The sequence below is a fragment of the Olea europaea genome, chromosome 9 (genome assembly GCF_002742605.1).
Source record: "Olea europaea var. sylvestris chromosome 9, O_europaea_v1, whole genome shotgun sequence".
Lineage (NCBI taxonomy): Eukaryota > Viridiplantae > Streptophyta > Magnoliopsida > Lamiales > Oleaceae > Olea > Olea europaea.
Genome location: NC_036245.1, coordinates 12,705,622 through 12,717,304, shown reverse-complemented (window position 1 = coordinate 12,717,304; position 11,683 = coordinate 12,705,622). Strand labels below are relative to the sequence as shown.

Sequence of the window (11,683 nt, the reverse complement as noted above, 5' to 3'; positions counted from 1 at the left end):
ACAACTATATATTACAGAATTAAAGGTAAAGGTACCAATAAAAATAGGTGGGATTGATCTTTTAGTACCATGTTATTTGGATGAAAGTATGGATATTGAACCTCATATATTATTAGGAATGAGTTTCTTAAATGGATTAGAAGATTATAGTATAAAAAGAGAAGGATTATATATAACTCATAAAGGATAAACTACATTATGTAAAATAGGAAGTGGATGAATAATCAAATACGCTTTCCATTGGCAGTATATATACAAGTTACTATAGTAGAAACGAATATAACAACTTGTGCTTTAATTGATATAGGAAGTGATATAACAATTTTTAAAAATTTCTTAATAAAAATAGTAAAATAAGGATAACAGGAGTGACTGGAGAAAGTACTCAAATAATTGATAGTGCTGAAAAGGTTAATATAATACTTGGTAGTAAACAAGTTATAATAAATAAAGTATACAATTATAATAAACTAGAATGTGATATCTTATTAGGAAATGACTTTATCCAACAATTTCAATATTATAAACAAAATAATTACATGATAATGTTACAAACACCTTGACACATCTATTAAAAATACCAAGAGAATTTAGACCTTACAGAGTTCAGCCAGCCCAGCGTGGTGATATATGGGAAAAAAGACCAATAGTACAAGATGAATTTAAAAATAAAAAACTATCATATAAAAAGATCCTAAAAACAGAAATAGAGATAAATATGGAAAAAATCATAGAACAATTAGAAAGAATTTATGGAGAAAACCCATTATTATTTTGGAAACCATATCATCCTAAAGTTAAAATAGAATTAACAGAAAATGTTATAATAAGAGTTAGACCAATGATGTATACCTTACAGGATATGCAAGAATTTAAAATTCAGATAAAAGAACTATTAGAACAAAAGCTAATTAGACCCAGTAATGGACCTCATAGTAGTCCAGCTTTTATGGTTATGAAACATTCTGAGCAGGTTAGAGGAAAAGCTAGAATGGTAATAAACTATAAAGAATTAAATAAATATGCTAAATTTGATGGTTACTTTTTACCAAATAAAGAAGTCTTAATAAACATTGCAGAAGGAAAACAACATTATTCCAAATTTGATTGTAAATCAGGATTCTGGCAAATAAAAATGGAAGAAGATAGTATACAATATACAGCTTTTAGTACACCTCAAGGAAAATATGAATGGTTAGTTATGTCATTTGGTTTAAAAAATGCACCACAAATATATCAAAGAAAAATGGATAATATATTCAAAAAGTATAGTGATTTTCTTATTGTTTATATTGATGATATACTAATATGCTCTAATAATAAAAAAGCGTATAGGAATCATTTATTACAATTCATAAATGAATGCAAAAAGGAAGGAATTGTACTCTCTAAAAAGAAATCTATAATAGAGAAACAAGAAATAGATTTTTTAGGATTATCAATAGATAGAAAAGGAATAAAATTACAGACTCATATATCTAAAAAGATAGAAAGCTTTCCAGATGAATTAAAATCTAAAGAACAAATACAAAATTTTTTAGGATATTTAAACTATGCTGAAGGATTTATTGAAAATCTCTCAAAAAAGAGACATAAGATACAAATTCTACTTAAAAAAATAAATACTAAAGGTTGGAATAAAGAACATACTGAAATTGTTAAAGCATTAAAAGAAGAATGTAAAAATTTACCAAAATTAAGATTACCAGATGAAAAAAATAATTTAATTGTTAATACTGATGCCTCGGATAAATATTGGGCAGTTATATTAAAAACAGATTTAAATGAAATATGCAGATATTCAAGTGGAACTTTTAACCAAGCAGAAATAAATTATACTACCCATGAAAAAGAATTGTTAGCAATTATTAGAAGAATAAAAAAGTTTTCATTATTCCTTTTATCTAAAAAATTCATTGTTGAAACTGATAATTCTCAAGTTGCAGGTCTTATTAGAAATAAGTTACCTATGGAACCTCAATATAGAAGGTTATACAGATGGCAAGCATATTTATCATTTTATAATTTTGATATTATTCATATTAAAGGAATAAATAACTATCTTGCAGATTTTTTGAGCAGGAATATTGAATTCGGAGATGGATAATATCAAAAATTCATTAATAGACGTCAACAAACGAATGAAATTCCTCATGGAAGAATCTGAAGATATGAAAATTGGAATTGAGCAGTTAAAGGAAATGGCAAAATCTATCCAACAAAATGTCAAATTGTTGGTGGAAATCTCTAATTCTCATTCCAATTATACCAAAGAATTGAATGACAGAATTGTTGATATTACTTCACAATTCGAGTCATTAGATACAAAACAGGAAATGCCAATTGATACAATCTCAAAAATACAAACAGGTACACAGCCAGGAAGCAGCAGTGGACCCAGCAATATCAAACGAGATATAGCAAGTCCCCGGAAGGTGACTATAAAAAATGGTGATGAACATACAAGAGTTATAAAAATCAAAACTGATGAAGATGATGATACCCCTTTATCATCAAAAGAAGAAGAATATAGATCATTTGCCAAGATTGTTTATGAATTGGAAGAAAATGAATCTTATTTTATTGCATCAGGAGATCATGTTTATCCCAGATTAATAATTACCAAAGATGCAGACCCTTTCATGGTCAAGATGGCAGCAGATTATGGATTTCTGGATTTGATCTATCCAGGAAAAGATTTAAAAGAAATTGAAAAATTTGATGATATATTCAGGGCAGAAGTTTCAAAATTTGCCCAAAGAAGATCAATTTATATTAAATTTTATTCAATAACTCCCGAAGTTGATTGAAGGATATACTATCCTGCTGAACATATTATTACAATTGGATATGTTGGCCGAGATTTCCAGATTGAAGTTGGCCGAAATAATAAACCACTGCCTAAAATCAATAAATCATGGATAAAATCTCGAAGAGTTTTGGGGATGAAAGTTTTTTACAACATTGCAAAGAACTTATATGATAAAAAATTCAGATGTTTGTGCCAATATGAAGGATGGACACTCCTTACAAATAATGGAAAAGAAAAATCTACCATTTTGAAAGAATACATCCAGAAATTTGATACCCATCAAATTAGTGGAAGTCCAACAACAATCAAAGAATCATGCAGATTGAGGGAGTGCCCCACATGTAGACAAAATTGAAAGATTGATGGATGGAAAAGGACCTACCACTACCAAAGCATCTAGCCAGCTGCATATGAAGCCAAAGATAGAAAAGCAATAATAGAAAAGCATCTAGCCAGCTGCATATGGAGCTAAAGATGAAAAGACAATAATAGAGAAAAAGATGCCCCTTTGATAGAAAGGCAAAGAATGCATGTGAAAATGTAGACCCCAGGAGGAAATGAATAGAGAGGCATGTGAGCCTTTTTTCAAAATTTTGATGTATACAATGATGTAATAGATCAATAATAGTGAGTTTGAGTCATGTATAAATAAAGGTCTTTGGGGAAAGAATGGATCATCTCGAATTAGAAACCATTCTCCTTCCTTAAGCTTTTTTTAAAAACCAGTTTTTCTGGAAACTCCTTGTATACAATAGAAATCTTGTATAAATCATTATAGAAATAAAATCTCAATCTTTTGATATCAGAAAAATATGAGTTTCTAAACCTCCTATCCCATAGATTCTTGATAGATTGAAGAAGATAATTTCTTTCTTACTTTAACAAAGAATGAATTTTCTTTACTTAAGATCTTTACTCTTAATTCTAAGAAAAGATACAGTGAGGGCAGAAGCTGAAATAGTAGAATTCCCATTGAGGCAAAAGGCCGTTTGAGGGAGCAGTTTGCAGATTCTAAGCCTGAAGGTCACTCGGTTCTAAGAATACAGATTTAAGATCAAAAGCAAGGTAAAATTATTGTCTTTGTTAAATTTAGAAAAAAACTCTTCTAATATCTTGAAAGAATCATAGGGATTATTACTTTTCATGTTTACAAAAAACTTATCTAACATGTTATTATTATTCATAAAGCTTGCAAGAAATTATCTGAATAATGCCAGGTTATACAATTAAAGGATTAGATAATCTGTTAGAAAAACTATTAGAAAAAATAAGAAGTATTTTTGCTCAACTAGAGACTATGGATATTTTATCTAAAGAATATGATAATCTTAGTGAATTACATGACAATTATATTACAGATTATGCTAATTTATTAGATCAAAGGATGAAACTATATATTAAAATTCGAAATGAGAGAAATAGAAGAATTTTGGAACTATCCCAATAAATTAAGGATATCTTGTGCAAAATATGACAAATCCTTTCATTAAGGGTATTATAGACATTTTATCAAAAATGAATAGTAGCAGGCTATTTATAAAAATCTCCCAAAATAATGACTAAAAATCAACTCGTTGAATATTACCCAGAAAATAAGAAAATGACAAGTCTTCTAAATCAGTTAAAGACATAAATCTAGTGGCAAAATTAAATTATAACCATTCCAGGGTCCAGATTACTGCTATAAACTATTCGATTGGTTAATCCAAAAGCAGACAAATAAAAAGTAGCGAAAATGAAGGAGATCTGCTTTATTACACCCTATTATACTTCGGATAACTTTTCACCTTAATATATCTAAATTGAAAAGGCAAAAAAAAAAAAAATTGTACTACGAGATTTCAGATGAAAATTGAATGAATCTCTATTTCAATTTGCAGCTAGAAGAACGTTACAAAATGATTGGGGAAGAAAACTCACGGCAACAATGCCTCCCCCAACGATCACATACTTGAACGACTTCTCGGCCAGTGAACCTGTTCAAAAATCGATCGTCTGAGTAACGATAATGCAGATTGCGATATCTTTTGAGCTTATTTTCGAGTAATGGGTAGGTAAGAATGTGGAGTCGTGGACAGACGTTTATAGAACGCGGATTGGCTGAGGTATTACTGAGGCTGAGGGACAATACGAATGGGAGACATATACGTGGCGGATGATCTGTCGTCAATACTGCTGACAGTACATTTGCCACGACAATGGCTTCGATCATCATGCCACATCGGATTTGATTTATGGCAATGCTTAATTGCTTGTATAGATTTTACATCAACACTTTCCAATCTATAATACTACATTTATGGATAATGTTCTGACTTGTAAGACTTAAAAATAATCTAACAAACCCTCACATGAACTAAGTGTACTTGAACTAATGATACATACATTTAGTTCATGTTTGGTTCAACTGAAAAAGTTAATTAAAATTTAAGTTAAAATTACTAATTAATTTTAATTACATATTTCATAAAATACACAATTTTTCAAACATACATTCATGAGGACTTAGTGTGTTGAAGATTATTAGTCCTTCATTGCTATGAATTCTCCAAAGTGCAAACGCCCATCTAGCTCCTTAACTTGTGAGGCTTAACCAACATATCAACTAACTGATCTTTACTTATGTAGTATAAAGTTTATACTTTATATTGTTCCTACGTTCGTGAGATCTTGCTTACATCGATATGTTTGCCTCTTTCGTGTAGAATATAATTTTTGAAAATTTAATTGCCGAATGGCTATCTCAATAAATTTGAGTAGTCTATTTAATAATCAAATCCATGCTTCTATCCATCTACATATCTTTCGAGGAAATGTCCATTAAAAAAATTTCAAATTTCTCCATAGTTGTTGAACTTTGAAATGTTGATATGTCTCCTAACATTTTATGATACTATCATTTAATTCTCTGTTTCTATCTATTTGTATTTTGGAAGTTCAAATCGGTACACCGAGCTTATCATTTCGATATAAGGTTTTGTTAGGATTCAATTCGAATTAAAACCACAACAAATCAAGCATGGGAAACCATTGCTTTTGTGGGACCAACCGACCAACTGCTCGTTTTCGATATAGAATTGGATAATTATAAATTGCCTTTGGGTATATTCCTATTTTTGTAGGAGACTTGATCCCTAAATGGATCTCCTATAGAATTACTCTCAATATGCTTGGGACTCCGTGTCTTTATAGATATGAAATCAAGCGAGATGATATGCTGAAACAGGTGTTTGCTTAAACCATCCTACCAACCAGGTATCAATATGTATATGTTTCGGCATTATGTATGAATATAGTTTAGAGTTAGCTGTAAAAAAAAATATATCGTTCATGGGGGGAAAAAAAAACCCTCTCGTACTAATCTTAATTATTAATTTCACGAATACCGCTAGAATGATAAAATTAATTAGACAATATGCACATGTCAGTAAAATTTGAAATGATTCCAATATACATTGAAAATTGGACATTTTGTGTAATTTTATCTATTTACCTATTTGTAGAGGCTAGAAAATCGTGAAAAAGGTATGAATTTTGGCCATAAAACGGACATCAAATTGAATTGTTGATTTTAGCCTGTTTGAGCCTCATTTTTTGTATAAAACACATTTGTACTAGTAAATTGACGGAAAATATATAGTTAAAAATTAAGAAAAAGTTTTAAATCACATTATTATCTTAACATTTCATCAATTAGCACAACTTGTCCATCTCACGGTGATGGACGGTGCAACTTCATTTTACCCCTTCACTGAAGGCCTTTTTTCCTCACAACTGTTGTTTTTCTTTTCGGTGACAATTATGGTGCATCGTTCATTTTATATATTGATCTTGTGTTGCAATTGAAATATGTTAATGATATATAAGTACTCCACAAATTTTTATTTTTTATTTTTTATTATGTTAGGACTATACTTGTAAAGTTATTATACTTTATTTATCAAAATATATTTTATTTGAGATTGAATTATAATATGGTGTAATAGACAAAATTTATAGTGACAATATATTCGCCCTCCAAAAAATCAATTAGGAAGGCATAAAAATATTATATGCCCATAATATTTTTAAATAATTAAAAAAATTATATTTGGCCCTTGCATCAAACCAGCTGACAAAATGTTTGCGAAAAAAGAATTCTCTTTCTTTTTTTTAATCAGTAAATGTGAAATTCCATAGATCAAAATTACTTTACTCGTACACCGAGCATACCTAGGAAATCAGAAGACAAGTAACCAATGCATGTACATTGGGCATACCCGGGAGAAAACAAATGAAATCGAATGTACCAACATCGACCTAAAGGCCATCTACAAAATATTCAAATTGAATAAAAAATACAGATACAAAGTAAATATAGCTTTCTATACGTGTGTTTTAATTCGTCTTACAATAGAATCAACTTGAGGCTTAATATCTTCAAAAATACATTCATTCCTTGTCATCCAAATGTAGTACACTGTTGTTGCCAGTGCAATACGTTTTGCCTACTTGGCCAACTCTTACGTCGGGCTTCCTTTTTTATCCATTTTAATGAGTTCAACAAGGTAGACATGCTTCGCCGAATAGCCAACCAATCCCGGATATGATCCCAAACATCCCTACAAAATTGGCATGAGAAGAAAAGGTGTTGCGCAGATTCATTTGTAAGTCCACAGAATGGGCAGTTTCGATCTATTTCAAGATGCCACGACCTGTCTTTTGTTTGCAATTTTTCCCGAACAGCTAACCAAAGAATGAAGGCATGTTTAGGAGTGATAGAACCGTCCCAAACAAAGGTAGCCCAGGCTATTTTCACTCCTTTCGGTTTGAAGAAATCATATGCAGTTTTTTTGCTGAATCATCTTTCTTCACTCTATACTTCCAAATGTCTAAACCTTGAATATGTACTTCATTTATCCATTTAATCCATAGATTATCCTTCTTGTTATGAATGTTCCAAAGTGTTTTGGATAGGAGTGCAACATTCCAACTTTTAATATCTCTAAAACTGAGCCCAGCCTCATGCTTTGGAAGGCAAATTTGATTCCAAGCAACCAATGGTTTTTTTAAGCCCCATAAGAACATTCGGCAAAGACTACTGATTTTAGAAATTACCATTGCCGGAATGGAAAAAATGGATAACCAAAAACATTCCACTCCTTGTAGAACGGCTCACACAAATTTCACTCTACCCGCATATGATAATGAAGAAGTCGACCATGCACCAATATCGGAAGAAATTTTATTGGTGAAAGAATCATATGAACCTACTTTCAATTTTTCTACTGCAAGTGGGATGCCCAAATAATGGAATGGCATGGTACCATTTGGAAGACAAAGATATCCTCCAAATCTTGACCATGAATACCTGCGGTGTGTATACAAGATTTCCCAATATTTATATTGAGACCAGACATGGCACCAAAATTTGAAAGACGCTTCAATAAGATATCTACCGACATCACATTCCCTCTAGCAAAGAGTATCAAATCATCCCCAAAAGCCAAGTGTGTAATCTTTAGGTTTGCACATTTAGGATGAAAATTGAAATCACTATCCTTTGTAGCCTCATTTATCATTCTAGAGAAGTATTCAAGGTATAGAATAAACAAGTAAGGAGATAACGGGTCATCTTGGTGTAGACCTTTCTTTCCTTTGAAAAACCCGTGAAGGGTTCCATTAAGAGCAATGGAATAAGATGGAGTTGTCACACACTCCATAATCCAATCAACAAAAGTAATGGGGAAACTCAATCCCTCAAGGACTTTCACAAGAAAATTCCAATTCACCAAGCCATAGGCCTTCCTTAGGTCAATTTTGAGAAGGCATCTAGGAGCCACATTGCCTCAAAAGCTCTTGTGCCAAATGAATATTCTCAATCATGCTCCGTCCCTCCACAAAAGCAATTTGTGCTTGGTCAACTAGAAATCAAACATAGGCTTCAAACGAGAAGCAAGGATCTTTGTAATGACTTTATAAAAAACATTACAACAAACAATGGGCTTATAGTCCCCAACCGATATAGAATGTTTACCCTTTGGTACCAAAGAAAAGATGGTGTGATTGGTTTGCTTGAGTAGAGACCTTGATGCAAAAAATTCTTCAATTGCCTCCATGAAATCATTGCCAACAATATCCCATGACTTTTTGAAAAAACAAGATGTGTATCCATCCGGACCTAGTGATTTGTCGCCTCCAATACTAAAAAGAGCATCTATGATCTCTTGTCTCATGATGTCCTGGACAAGCAACTTAGCATTTTTCTCCGACAACATAGGCCTGCTTCTTAGAATTTCATCATTGAAATGATGTCCAACAGTTTTTTCTCCCAACAATTTACTATAAAAGAGAGTGATTTCTATCGCCACCTCTTCTTGGGAGGTTGAGTAATTACCATCCCTCTTGATAATAGCCGGAATGAAGTTCCTTTTGGCATTTCTCTTAACCAAATAGTGGAAATACTTGGTACATTTATCACTATTCTTCAAATGCACACACTTTGCTTTTTGGTAATAGAAACTCCTTTCCGCTTCGCATAACGAAGTAGCCTCTTTCCTCAATCTTACAACTTCACATCTTAATTGAAGATTGGTTTGATCATTATGCAATTCCACTTGTGCCAATTCCAACTTTTTAGAAGCACAATCGGCCCTAGAGGAAACGTGAGCAAAATGCTTGTCATTGAGCTTCTTTAGCACCCCTTTAAGACTTTGTAATTTCTTACAAAGTGAGTATTGTTTTGATCCTAAAAGTTCTTGATTCCAACCATTTGATACTACATCATGAAAATCCTCATGTCATGTCCACATGTTGAAAATTTTGAATGGCCTTTTCTTCCTATCAACTTCCCCAAAAATTGAGACAATACAAGGTGAGTGGTCGGAGAGGCACCTCAATGGATGGAAGTTAGCAAAACTATCATACCTCTCAAGCATCCAAGTTCCATTTACTATGACTCTATCAAGTTTGCTCCAAATGGAATTATTGCTCCAAGTATAGAAGCATCCAGTCGACCGCATATCCGTAAGTCCAACGTTATGGCAACACTTTTCCAAATATTTAATCTCATACGGAGTGACATCCGCACCAATACTTTTCTCATCAAAATTTAGCACATTATTGAAATCCCCCCAAAACCAATCATGGCGAGGAGCAATTGAGGCCAAACTGCTCAATATTATTCCATAGATGCCTGCGAGTCACAATATTATGGAATGCATAAACAAAACTAACAAAGAAGGTTTGTGAAGTTATGTTGCAAGTGATTGAGCAATGGGTGACTTGTGCCATAGTCTCCAAAACTTCCTATTCAACCTTTATAGAATTCCACAAACCAAGATGCGGCTCACTTTATGATGGTGAAAATTGTTAGCAAAATAGAAACCACCAAATTTATTCCTCACAATTTGGCATAGGTTCGAATCATTCAATTTTGTTTCCAAAATACCCATAACATCAATCTCATGTCACTTGATGAAATCTTCAAACCCATTTTGTTTTAGGGGCTGGTTAAAGCCCCTAATATTCCATGTGCCTATCTTCATGATGTTGAAGTAAGGGAGGTACTCTTCTTCTTATCAGATTTTTTCCCCGCATTCCTTATCTCATCGACCTTACCTTTTAGATTTTCATTGCATGCATTTTTCGAAGCTGCCTCTTGCATGGTAGACATAGAATCAACCACCACACTGTCCATATGACAGTTTCTACTTGTCGACACTTGGGGTGGTTCAATAGTTACTGAATTTCTCCTACGACCAGCCCCATTTTTCTGTTAACTACCTGAACAAAAGGGGCGACTGGCTGGTCATCAATCTGACTTTGCTGCCCGTCTAAAGCCCCGAGATGAGGCTGCGTGGTACTTTGGTTTAGAGATTGCCCTTGTTGCCGATTGGATTCCATATCATGTCCTTCATCACTCCCGGTTGAAATTTCATGAGATTTTGGTGCCGTCTTGGTTGACACTTGTTGCAAATTTGAACCTGTGCACACATTCCCAGCTTTTACATTATTCTCGTTTGCAGTCAGTGAAGTGGGTTTAGATTTCTTTCCACTTACGGGATTTCTATTGTCCCCCATGGCATTTTTCTTATAATTGCAACCAAGAGATGAATACCCAAAGGCTTTACAAAAGCCACAAAATTTAGGTTCATGCTCTAAGAGAATTTCTTGCTCCCTCAAAAAGTAATTTGGAAGCCTTATCTTTATCACCCGCACAGGCTCAATAGATGCATCAACTTCAACTAATGCTTTTGCATAGGATAGTCTACCTCTACTTACCGTGACCTTATCGGTCGAGATGTGCTTACCCACTTTAGAGATAATTTCACCCAAAGCATTCGTGTTCCAAAACTCTAATGGCAATCCCGACAAGTTGATCCAAACCGGCATAGTGCTAACATCTTTATCATCAAAATCAAAGTAATGGGATATCACTTTTAACATTAATGGTCTACCATATACCAAGTAGGGAACACCATGCAACACACTTAGCCTTTCCGAGTCCGTTTCAAATTTGAAAACCAACCACCCGCTCGAGTGCACATAATATTTGTAATCAACCTTCCAAGAATCACACAATTCGAGTAAGGCCACTTTTCCTGAAAATCTACTGGCAAAATACCCAACGAGACCATATCCCGAAGTGTTCTCAATATTATTTTCATCCAGTTTACCCAAAACAACTCATCCAATTGATTTTCGAAAGGTTTCAACTTGATATTTTCCTCCATTTTCCTATTGTCTTTAAAGAGATTTACCCATGGAGCTTTGCTATCTTTCACACCATCAATCCCAGCAACATTAACATTGTTTGGTTCTTCAATTCCACCCTGACTCAAAGTCAGATTTTTCAGATTCCGTATCATCTTTCCCAAGTGTTAATGATAC

General features: G+C 33.0%; 1 pseudogene; it reads right to left on the bottom strand.

The window, feature by feature from the left end:
- The window catches only part of LOC111399972, a 17,621-nt pseudogene extending 9,107 nt beyond the window's left edge, over positions 1-8,514 (bottom strand).
- Between the last annotated feature and the right edge of the window lie 3,169 nt (positions 8,515-11,683).